At 40.8% G+C, this 11,703-nt stretch overlaps 1 protein-coding gene across 1 annotated transcript in view; it reads right to left on the bottom strand.

The window, feature by feature from the left end:
* Nucleotides 1-3,769, bottom strand: part of kiaa1109 (KIAA1109 ortholog) — a 131,797-nt gene extending 128,028 nt beyond the window's left edge. Inside the window, 1 exon segment of the mRNA XM_034135314.1 lies at nt 3,632-3,769. The gene's annotated coding sequence lies outside the window, so the exon portion shown is untranslated.
* Between the last annotated feature and the right edge of the window lie 7,934 nt (nt 3,770-11,703).

An 11,703-nucleotide genomic window follows, 5' to 3' on the forward strand; every position in this document is an offset into this window, starting at 1 on the left:
TTAGTGCAGGTCAATGGTCTGCAAAGCCCCTGAAACTCCTCCATTGGACTTTCTTCTGTAACATAGTGACATCACTATGTAACACTCAGGCTTCTATTGGCTAGGACTCCAACACATTGTACATGATAGGCTACGGGGCGGGACATCTCTAAGCGGTTGAACAATCACAACAGAGCCAGCCAGCTAACCAGTCAGAGCAGACTGGGCTCTGGTTTCAGACAGAGGGTGAAAAGAGGTGCTGCAGCACAGGCAGTATGAGGAAAATAAAGAGCTTTCTGAACATTAAAGCATGGAGACATGTCACAGTAGAGACACTACATACTAATATGAACCTCAAAATGAGCATAACACGGCCTCTTTTAAAAAGTGTAAAGGAATTTAAGCATATCTAAATTCTTTAAAACATTTGTAAAGTACCGTCGCTGTTTAAGAGCTAGGAAAAGCTTTTAAAAGAGAAGGCTTGCTATGCGACATGTGATGATAATAAGCTATATGTGCTCCTACTTTACATGTCAAGAGGACAATGTTGGTTTTTGTGATATGGACTTCTACAGGGAGGATTATTAGGATATAAGTGTGGGTAGGGGGCTGGTGGAGGAAGTGTGTGAGTGGGATCACATTCACCCCGTGCTTAGGATTCAAAAGCTTGAATACTGTTACGCACACAAGCAAAGTCAGACAAACACAAATCCTCATCTAATCCACAAATCACGTTGGCTGTAAAACCACTGAGATGTCACCAAACCCGCTAATCTCTTTTACACAAAGCACTCTTTTTGGACAAATATTTGTAAAAGACAAAAACATGTGATGAATTGTAAAATGTGACGTTGTTTAATTGAACAGAAGATGACTATATATTGTTGACATCAGCTACCTGCCTTAAGATGCTAATCCAGTCTAGCTGTTGGGTTTGTTTACCGTGCTAAATAAGGCAAAAGCTTTATTTAAAAGGCATATACGTCATTTTCTACCACTAGGGATCCCTCAATCGAAAGCATTAATATCATTAATAGCATAAATTAGCATTAATATGTTATTAATATTAAAACACTACCATGTATTGTATAGTTCAATGTGCACAACAGAAGGATACAAACCACTAAAGACACTTAATAAAGAAGTTTCACAGACGGAGAAGATGCAACCTCTAACGTCTACTCAGCTTCTTTCTCTAAAAACTCAACACTCAGACATTTGATGAGTTAAAAACCTGCATGCAGTTCAAATAGACCGTGCATAGTTCAAAAACAAGCATGAACTTCTGCCAGGAAGCAAAAACACACAATGTTTCGGGGGCAAATGAAATAAACTTTTGACGCTTTGAATAAAAGAATCCCACATTTCTCTAGGTCTACAGCAGGGGGGTCAAACTCAATTTCATCACGGGCCACATTCGCATTATGGTTGCATTCAAAGGGCCGGTTGTAACTTGAAGACTATATAAAAATACATATATAAATATTTAATATATATAAAATAATGTATTATATTACATCATTGCCTCTGCATTGGATTATTATCGGATAGGGTAATAACTTCATAATTAACTCGGTCTGAAAGCAGAAGTCTAGGGCAAATAATTGCAAGTCTCTTCAGTGAGAATGTCACAAAATGATTTTTTTTTTAAAAAGCTAAATAAAAAAAAAGTGACATTTTGAAAAAAAAGTCAATTCTGAGAAAAGGGCAAATTCTGAGAAAAAAGGCATATTTAGAAGAAAAGAAAGTCTAATTTGAGATGCATTGTGCTCCATGTATGGGCAACGTGCTTCTGTAAATCGCCATGTAACCGTATAACAAACATATTATATTCTTTGCAAGCTCTTGTGGGGCCACATCAAATGAAGTCGCGGGCCGCATTTGGCCCCCGGGCCTTGAGTTTGACACCCCTGGTCTACAATCTTTGGGGGAAATATTCACACAACTTGACTAAATATATCGGTTGTTTTAAGACATTTCATTGAAAGAAATGTAACATATTATATCTTTACAAGAACTAAAAAAGTGTTTGTTATGAGTTGCACATATATTCCTGTAAGGCAGGTTTACACTTTGAATAACACCCTCCTACATAAGTGATGAGGTATGAGCACAGAGTGTGCTGCCATCTCAGAAAGATCAGCGCTGTGAGTGAGTCATCACAGGTACCTGTAACCTGAGAGTTTTCACTTTGGGTTTATAGGAGATGACTTGAGTACAGCCAGGAGGGGAATTCTCTCAGCTAAAGCAACAACCTACCAACTTGTTCATGGCTACAACAGCAGTTTCACATGTTATCGACTCTCCTAACAAATATAAGACATAACAGACCAAACACTGCACCAACAAGAAACCTAAAGAAGGACCATTTTGAGGAAGTACTTGTAAATAATTGTTATAGACATCTAATATCATTGCAGGGTCACTGTTGTGGTTCTTAACTGAATAAAGAATCATACATTTTCTAGGGAATCTGGCATCAACACACTAACAATCAAACCATGTAGTGATGTTTACACATGTTTACATGTTTCAAAACAACACAGTATAACTAAATGGATGCACTAGTCCAGGGGTTTACCATCAATATAGCAATTTTACGCCCTCTTCCACCAAATAAAATATGTCCAGAGCAACAAAGCATATTTGACAGCACTGCTTATAAAGGTTTATATATAGTTAAACTATAAATATAAAAAACTAGAGTTAAAAGTATGGAACGATAATAAAATAATTGCTGACGTGTTATAAGTATTTGTACCTCTTATACCAAAGGAAAACAGCAAACTCCTAATATAATATATAGCTGCAGTCTAATAGCTTCAAAAGAGTGAACATACTATTGACTAGTTTGTGGCATATCTGCCTAGCCTGTTGGACACTCCTCACGCGAACAACTGCATTAAACAATATGGCCTTTAACTTCAATCTGACCTCTTTTTTCAGCATAATGCATGCTTTGTTAAATGTGACCCGAGAGACCTTTAGGAATGACCACAGAAGCTTATTCTGCATACAAAGCATCACTATTACACAGCAGCAGATTAGCATAATTCAACATTGTTTTATTAAACTAACATGCAGTGCTGTTTGAGTGTTGCTGATTAACGATGAAACAAGAACACATTAAATATGACAATAGAAAAGACAACAGTAACTTATGGTGGGTACTTGTTTGTCTTTTGGTTTTGTTTACATGGTAGAGCTGTCATAGCTAAGGGTTTTTCAATCAGGAAATAACGCTCTGTTTAGCTAAAGTTCAACAAGACTGTTCGTGACTTAATTACCAATTCACTTGACTTCAGATGTAGCCTGAGCCACCTTACACAAACCATACACCTAGCTAGCTAATCCCACATATTTCCTGAGCATTATCCTCAGCACTAGCAACACACACGAACTGTTGCCTAACTTGTAACATGTATTTGCGTTTGTATCGTTTATACAAGAGGCTGCTAACCCGGTAAGTGCAGCCGAAAAGACTGTTGACCAATGACGTTTATTTTATGGATAATGCAGTTATTATGCTAACAGTTATATATCATAACGTTAGCACTGAGGTTAGCTAGCAAGCTAATGACAGCAGGCCGCACCCTATAACTTCTCCTTTTTGAAATTGTGAAAAACAAGTCACTTGGTTAAAGTAACATACCTTAATGTCCTTGGTAAAGCATGTGGTTTCATCTTTGCTCCAGTTATTCAGGAGTTGTCGTCCCTTTGTCGTGTCAGACATGGGCATAGCTAGCATCCTCTGTTGAATATTTACCTGGCAGGCGGCCAGTTAACATCTCTTCCGGTTCTGTCGAGAGCGCTCACATAATTGACCAATAGGGAAAATGACAAGTCAGAGACTGACCAATTAGAGGAAAGCATGAGCGAGGCACCGGCGCACAGTTGACAGACAGTGTTGTCTGCCTATCAACGTGAATGTTTTTATAGTAGTGGGATTTGAGCAGTGCTGTTTTGATGGTGCATTGGAACGATGATGTCCCCATCAGGATCAACAGAATAAATCAATGATTTGTTTGTATTTTTTAAACAGTAAAAACAGAACAATAAGGGTGGTATGTCAACCTATTATTATCAGTTTTCGAAGTTATAAAGCAAAGAGAGTACCATTATAATTGTAAGAATTATTTAAGGTTGTTGTAGAAATCGGGTTTATAGGCTAAATTCAGGTATATGGACAGAAGTGGTCAACCGTCCGTCAGGGCCTTCAGGGTATTCAGAGAATACCCTGAAACACTCGGATAAAACAAACAAAAAATCGAATTAATTATATAAATACAATTTAATAAAATGTAAATAAAATTAATACATGATAATCTTATCTGTGCGGTTGATCTGTAATATTACAGTGTTACGTTGATTTGTTTGTCTTTCTCGGTCCATGCACTACGCATTTGAGTGGTTTTGTGTTAGAAAAAAAATGCAACCAATCAGATATTTTTCTGGGTCTCTGGGTAGAATATCCTTCAACCAAGGTATTCTATAGCCTTGATAGAATGCCCTGGGGCCTCATTTATAAACGGTGCGTACGCTCAAAAGATGGCGTACGCCAGTTTCTACGCAATGTTTGCGATTAATTAAAAAAAAACTTGACGGGAAAATGTGCGGTCCTCCACGCAAACTCTGACCCATGCGTATTGCGTACGCACTACGCACAAAAACGGGAGAGACGAGAAACTGCACTGTTGGCAGAAGGAAGAATGGAGAGAAATAGGCCTATGTGGAAATAATACCATAAATAAAATGTTACCTCTCATTTATCATATGAAGAATTAAAGCCATTCTTAAAATGATTTAACAAACGCCTGTTTGAGACTCCTCAGTGTACACAAAAACATAACTTGGAGAAATAAATAAATACGGAAATGTTATTGATCACCCCTCGATTATGTTCTCTTGTTAAGAAATCTATTCTCATAAATGATGTGGTAAACAGAAGGACAGTCTTACTTTAAACTGACGCCGTTTTGCATTTATAAAGGTTGTATAGATAGCATGGTTTATAGCCTATCATGTTTAATCATGTTTTATGCCGTTCGCCAATACTTGATAAGTCGCTCGTAAAACACAGGAGGTATGGAAACTAAGAACACCATATGTGGTAAATTGTACAGCTAATATAACACAACACATTAGTTTTATTTCCTTTAACTGGTGGATTATGGATAATAGGTTGCTGCCGGGGGGGGGGGGGGGGGGGTTGAGATGCACAGGCTGCAGTGGAGACGCTGCGCACAGATTGACAGCTGGAACACAAACCACCAAATACAAAAAAATAATTCAGATCCAGTCGTCATGACTCCACTCCGGAGGGATTCCCCGATCATTTCTTACAGTTTATTATAAAGGGGGTGTCTCCTGTCCCCGGTACAAACCCACTGACACACTGCCTGAGGAAGGTTAGGCTATGTGTATTTTTTTTGTCATTAACCTTTTTCGGACCACATCGGACAATATGATTTATCTCGACCTCCCCAAAATAACCAAAATCTGACACGGAATTAAGGCTTCTCGATTCTCTAATTTCCCCTCCTCGACTCCTATCCTCGTGTCTTAGTCCCGCCCACAGGAGATGCGAGCGGAGGAGTCGAGGAGGGGAACCGAGGAGAGAGGAGGGGAAGCAGCAGGCGGTTAGAGAAATTAGAAATCCTCTCCTCTGAGCGGTAATTTTAAAGAGACGTCCATTAATGATGACAGGAGGCACAGCAGCCCTCTGTCTGATGGACAGATGTGTTCATGATGACTTATATATTTACTTTGAATTCATTCACAGTGCGGTATAATGAGACAATAACAGGCTACAGATGCGGACATGTAGGCCTATATAAATATATACACTTTCAGAATCAAACAAGTATGAGAGCACTCTCATAATAACGTATAGGGCTAATCAGAGACTGGATATATCATCCACGGAGGAGCCGTGGAGGAGCGATAACGGAGGAGCGATCATCGAAACTACCCCAGTGGCCTTATTTGTGCCGGAGGAGCGAGGAGCGAGGAGCGAGGAGCGATAACGGAGGAGCGATAATCGAGGAACTACCAGACCATCCTCCTGTGAAATCCTCAGACACTGGCCCCGCCCCCTTACTGTGTATCGCTCACTGATTGGACGATGCAGCGCATGCACTGATCTGTTGCTTCTTGACATGAGAGCAGTTTCAGCGGAGTGAAGAAAACACATGAACCTCACGGGAGTCATTCCAGTCCTGATGGACTCGGCTGACGTGGCCCCCAGTGGAATTGGCTCTTCATCCAGTGGAGCTGGGGCCGCTCCTTGTGGCCAGGCAATTGAGGAAGAGGAGGATCCTGGGCAGCCTGGCACAAGTAGCAGCACCACTACACTGGATGAAGAGCCATCCACCTCTCTCAGTCCCCCGCCTGCCAAGAAGAACAGGGCAAGTAGGGGGGCCCTCCTAGAATTTCTAAAAGAGGAGGCCAAACGAGAGCAGGAGCGTTTTGAGGCCACTCAGGCTCACACCAAAAGGTTTTTAGATTTATTTGAGCAATTTATAAATAAATTATTTTCTTTCTAAGTGTTTGCAACGTTTTTATTGTTCCATTTTCATACACTTTGTCAAAACAGTTCATTTATTTGTTAAATTAAAAACATGTTGTCACAATAAACAGCGAATGAAGGCACACAGCTTTTCACACAGTGTGGTGCCCAAGGCCTTCGTGTCCCCAAGTCCTACAAATAGTCATGTTCTTGCAGTTCGACTGGGTGCACACGTGGAGCAGAGAGCAGCCCTGCCAGTTGGTCTCGCTGGCCATGTCTGCCTCGATCCCCCCTCACCTGACGTGGTGGAACCACACCAATGTCCCCAACATCCTCTGCAGGCTCCAGGATGTCCCCCGCTGTGAGGCAGATGTTGTGCAGCACTGCACAGGCGGTGATGAGTGAGGGGACAAAGGTGTGGTGGACCTCCAGAGCCTTGAAGAACAGCGATCTCCACCTAGTTTTCATCATGCCAAAGGCCCGCTCTATGATGGAGCGAGCCCTGGCATGATGCTGGTTGAAGCGGCTCTGCACCCCCCCTTGCAGTGGTTCTCTATATGGGGTGAGGATGGCCACAGGTCCTTCTATGCAGGGGTAGCCACCATCAGCCACAAGGAAGAATCCTAAAAAGAGAGAGAAAATCTTTAGTATATTAACAGTCATTGATGGATTTTGATGTATTAAAGTATTAAAGTTTGAGAAACCGGCTCGAGATACACTTTTTGTTAAATTCCATGGAATGCTCTTAACATCCCGATAGCAATGAATATCTTAAGTGCTTTGACAAAAAATCCATAACAAAATGTCATCTGTGGAAGCCGTAATACTGTAAAAAGTACGACCAATCATTTTAGCCGGCCCGGCTAAAATAACTGGATGGCCTACCTGCCTGTCAGTCTTCCATCTGTGCACAAACTTATCTCGTGCCCTCATTGGTCATGTGCGCGTTTGTGTGTGTTGGAGGAGGGGCTCTGTAAGGAAGTGGCAGTTTGATGACCTCCTGGCGAAGGGCTGCAATATTTTGTACTCCAGTGTGCACCAGTCTGCAGACGGTAGACCTGGGGACATCAAAGGCCCGGGACACCACATGGTACGACAAGCTGTGTGCCAACCAATACATTGTCATTAAAATATTGACCTCATGTGACCAGCCTTGTGTGCTCTTTGATGGCAGGATCCTCAATAGGGCCTCCAGCGCATGGCGCCCCAGTCTGTAGTCCTGCATGAGGTCCTTCTGGCCATCAAAGAACACAGCAAGGACTGGCACATGAGGATTCAAATGGCTTGGATGGGATCGACCTCCATCTGCAAAATAAAGATATCTGTTACCTTCAGCACCTAGCTTTTACTAAACTCCGACAATTAATTGATCTTACATTAAATTGCTGTTGTTGGTGAAACCATTCATACTGCACCAGACTAATGTGATGCTTACCTCCATGAAACAAATAGCCTGTTGTAATCGTGCCCGACGGCGCCTGGACTGCTCCTGCAAGAGCAGTAATACATACTATGGCATCCTTAGACATCTTGTCTTTGGAAAGGTTGAACCTCTTTCTATCCGAAACTTATATAGGCCTGGTACCTTCTTCCTAAATGACCTTCATGGGTTTCAGCTGGTAGTTTGTCACTGACCTGATTAGCTTTTAATTCAGCTGCAAACCGCAGTCATTAAGTACTATTTAAAATGTTAATTTTCTACATATCCACACAAACAAACAAAGTGTGCAATCCAATGAATGTTAATCTAACTGGGTTTTGATAGATAACATATCTCTTTTTCTTCTCTGAATTATTTTATTTCTATTGTGCACTCTAATCAATATTAATCAAACTATTGTTCGTTTATACATTTTAAGAATGGCGTTTATCTTTTTTGAGAATGAGTTCTTATTTTATTTAATGTATTTGGGTCTACAACAGATGATACAAATGTTTGTGTCAGTAAATGTGTATTAACAGAGGCGGGGGTGTTTGTGAAAATAACGGGGACAGAGCTGCTGTCAGACGAACAGCTGTGCGGCGTCATCACAAACGGAGGTCGCTTCACGTGACGCTCCGGAGGAAAGGACGTCCCATTGCTCTTAAAACTCATTTCCCTGCTTCTCGTGGTTTCCTTGCGTCTCTCCGTGCTTCCCTGGTGGGAGGGACTAAACGCAGGGAAACGACGCAAGTGAGGGACGCAAGGATTTAATTTAACCGAAGTGAGACGCACCCTGAATGAGAGCGTACGTTTGGATTGACAGTTTGATCAACTAATCATATATTGATTTGTAGCCAATGGGCGTATTCTTTCAGAGTTTCCCACGGTTCCAGGGTAGGCCTACTCTAGATTCTAGAAGACCCGTTAGTTCACTGGCTCGAGACAGAGGATCCAGTGTAAGACCCGCATTTTTGAATCCGGGGGGGTTGTCTACAGAAGGTCCAGTTGTGATAGACACGGTTCGCCACTGATGGACAGTAATAAAAGTATAAATACACTTTAACTTGATACTGTAAAGATTGTGCTTTGATTATTATGATTCATCTTCTGAGACCCATGAATGTGCAACATTTTCCCGATATTTGAGATATTTCGCAAGATTTTAGTGATAACTACCAAAGTGTGAGTAGGATTCATCCTCTAGGGACAATGAATGCATGTGCAAAACTTGATGGCAACCCATATAATAGCTGTGAGATATTTTAAACTGGACCAAAGTGAAGGATCAACAAACCAACCAAACATTGAAAATCTACAAATTCTTATCTGCTTTCATTGGATGCATTCCTAAATTCTCAAATAAGTAAATGGAGGGCTTTGAATCTCAAAGTATGACACATTTTTTCCTTGGGAGCCGAAAGGAAAGATCAATGAAAGGCCATTTGATTTGCTGTTTTATTCCTACTGTATCTTCCTGTGCTAAAAACTATTTAAAGTCAGAGGACCAGAACCAGTTGAGTTTACGACATCAACTTCTGTTTTATCTCTCTAAGAATTACCAGAACTCTAGGGTACTATTTAATGTAAGAGGCTGTTGTCATGCCCTCCTCCAGTAACAATAACAAAGACTCTCTAAAGCCCACATAGGAGTCGTTTTACGGAAAAGGTGCCAAACATCAGCCTCGGAGCTTTTCCCTGCCAACCAAGCCTTCCCCCAAAGACTTATTTTGGCAATAGTTTCCAAAGAAACCATCCTCACAAGTCATTTGTTTTCCCGTTTTGTGAATGTTATTTTAACTGTATTCCTGAAGGAAGTCTTTGATACGGTTGCTATTGATAATCTATTTGTAATTAACACCATATTACCCTCCTGCTTTAAATATGCAACAGTTCAAGGCCCTCTAGAGGACACCTTATTATAATTGTCTTGCTTGAGGCAATTATAGATGGACTGCAATCTTCAAACTGCCTTTTTTTCATCTAGCAGTTTTAGAAGCAGTTTCCTCACATGTATCATTTATGGATAACCACATATCAGGGAAACTGCAGAGAGGTTGTAAAGGACTGGACAGTTCTTCAGAGGTCTCAAAGTACTTTCCACCTCCCTGCGTGTAATACTGTCTGAACCCCAAAGACCAATGCTATTATCATGTAATTTAATGTTATGCAGAAATATCTTCAAAAGCTGATTAGCTAACTCCCAAATGGGCCCAATGGTGTGAGTCTGATTGATTGATTTGATTCATAATGGGCTCTCAGGGTTAATTTAAGCCCAATGCTGCTTTTATTGCATCTGAGAAGTCTACTTCCACCATGACTCACACAACACTTTGCCAGATCTTATAACTTAACTTCATTCGTGAACTTCTTTACATAAAGACGTCAACAACTGAAACTTTCTGCAGTTAAGGGAATAACATAAAGGACATTTGGCACACTCAGTTCCATTAACCTTGACAAGTACAGTCTTAGTTGTTGGTCAGCCAAAATTGAGCTTGCCAGAAGGAATCAGAAAGTTGTGTTTGCCTTAGAGTTGCATCAGCAGTGCGGTAAAAGTAGGGAGTTATTCTAAGAGGGTACTGCCAGAGAGGACGGTTACAGGGAGCTAGAATTCATACTGTATAATGAGTCTGTCCCTGAAGGCACATATCAGCATATTGATTATGAGTCAAATGATGAAAGGATTGCATTATCAACGGTAAAATGGCTAGTGAAAAGGAATTTAGACACAATAGTTTTCTAGCAAAAACTGATTTTAAGAACAATTTTGAGCAAAGATTCTGAACAGGTGATGCAAAGTAGGATTGGTAGGGGCTCATTGCGATGATGGGCAGGGAACATAAATGTGGATACTGCACACTGTGGTAAACGGGTTAATGATCTGAACATCTACTGGGGAACATATGATGTGAAAGATCAAAGAAAAGGCTGCGGAGAGGTATTAACCTATCCGAATATCTGAGAAAAAAAAGTCCTGTATCTCTCCAAAACCATACACAGCCTTCTCCCCAGCTGAGATGGGCTGTTACTTACTACAGATTCTGCTAAATAGTTGTATCTTCCCAAACTTGTGAAAAATTCCCCAATAACAATCGGGCTTGTAGGAAATCAACTCTGCCCTCTTCAAATACCAACAAATAGCATAAGGGGACAGAGGACAAACTCTCAATATGGTGGACCAAATTGCTATACGGCTACAAGAACCAAAACATTTGCTGGTGTGTTTTAAAACGCAGGAGCTCCAACAAGGCGTGTAGGACAGAGAGTGAATACACATACTATACAGAGATGCTGTATGAGAAAACAATGTGAGTTTGGAACATTGAACAATGTAAATATATTCTAGTATACCTCAACAATGGAGTTATGATCAGTAGAAATGGCCATGACATGGGACCTTTAATGTTGGTCTCATGTAGTCGTTCAAACGCTTTCTAACAGATAGTCTTCATAGAGTTTTAATGAATAGGGTCTGCTCAGGTGAGGTTATTGTTAAAACTGGGGCACCGAAAGGCTGCGTATTGTCACCACTTCTGTTTCCTATTTACACAAATTAGATGACCATCCAGAGCAGTATTGTCAAGCTGCTCATATATGCTGACGATATGGTTTTTTTTGTCTTCTGCTGAAAGACAATATCATTTATGAGGAAGCTTATTTCAGAAAGGTCACTGTACTTCAGGACTTGGGTCAGCAAAATCAGCAGGAAATAAACGTTGCAAAAACAACCAAAAACATATATCACAGTCAGAAACCAAGTGGGACAAGATACACCATCCCTGTCATACTAATT

Source organism: Trematomus bernacchii, unplaced genomic scaffold, assembly GCF_902827165.1.
Source record: "Trematomus bernacchii unplaced genomic scaffold, fTreBer1.1, whole genome shotgun sequence".
Lineage (NCBI taxonomy): Eukaryota > Metazoa > Chordata > Actinopteri > Perciformes > Nototheniidae > Trematomus > Trematomus bernacchii.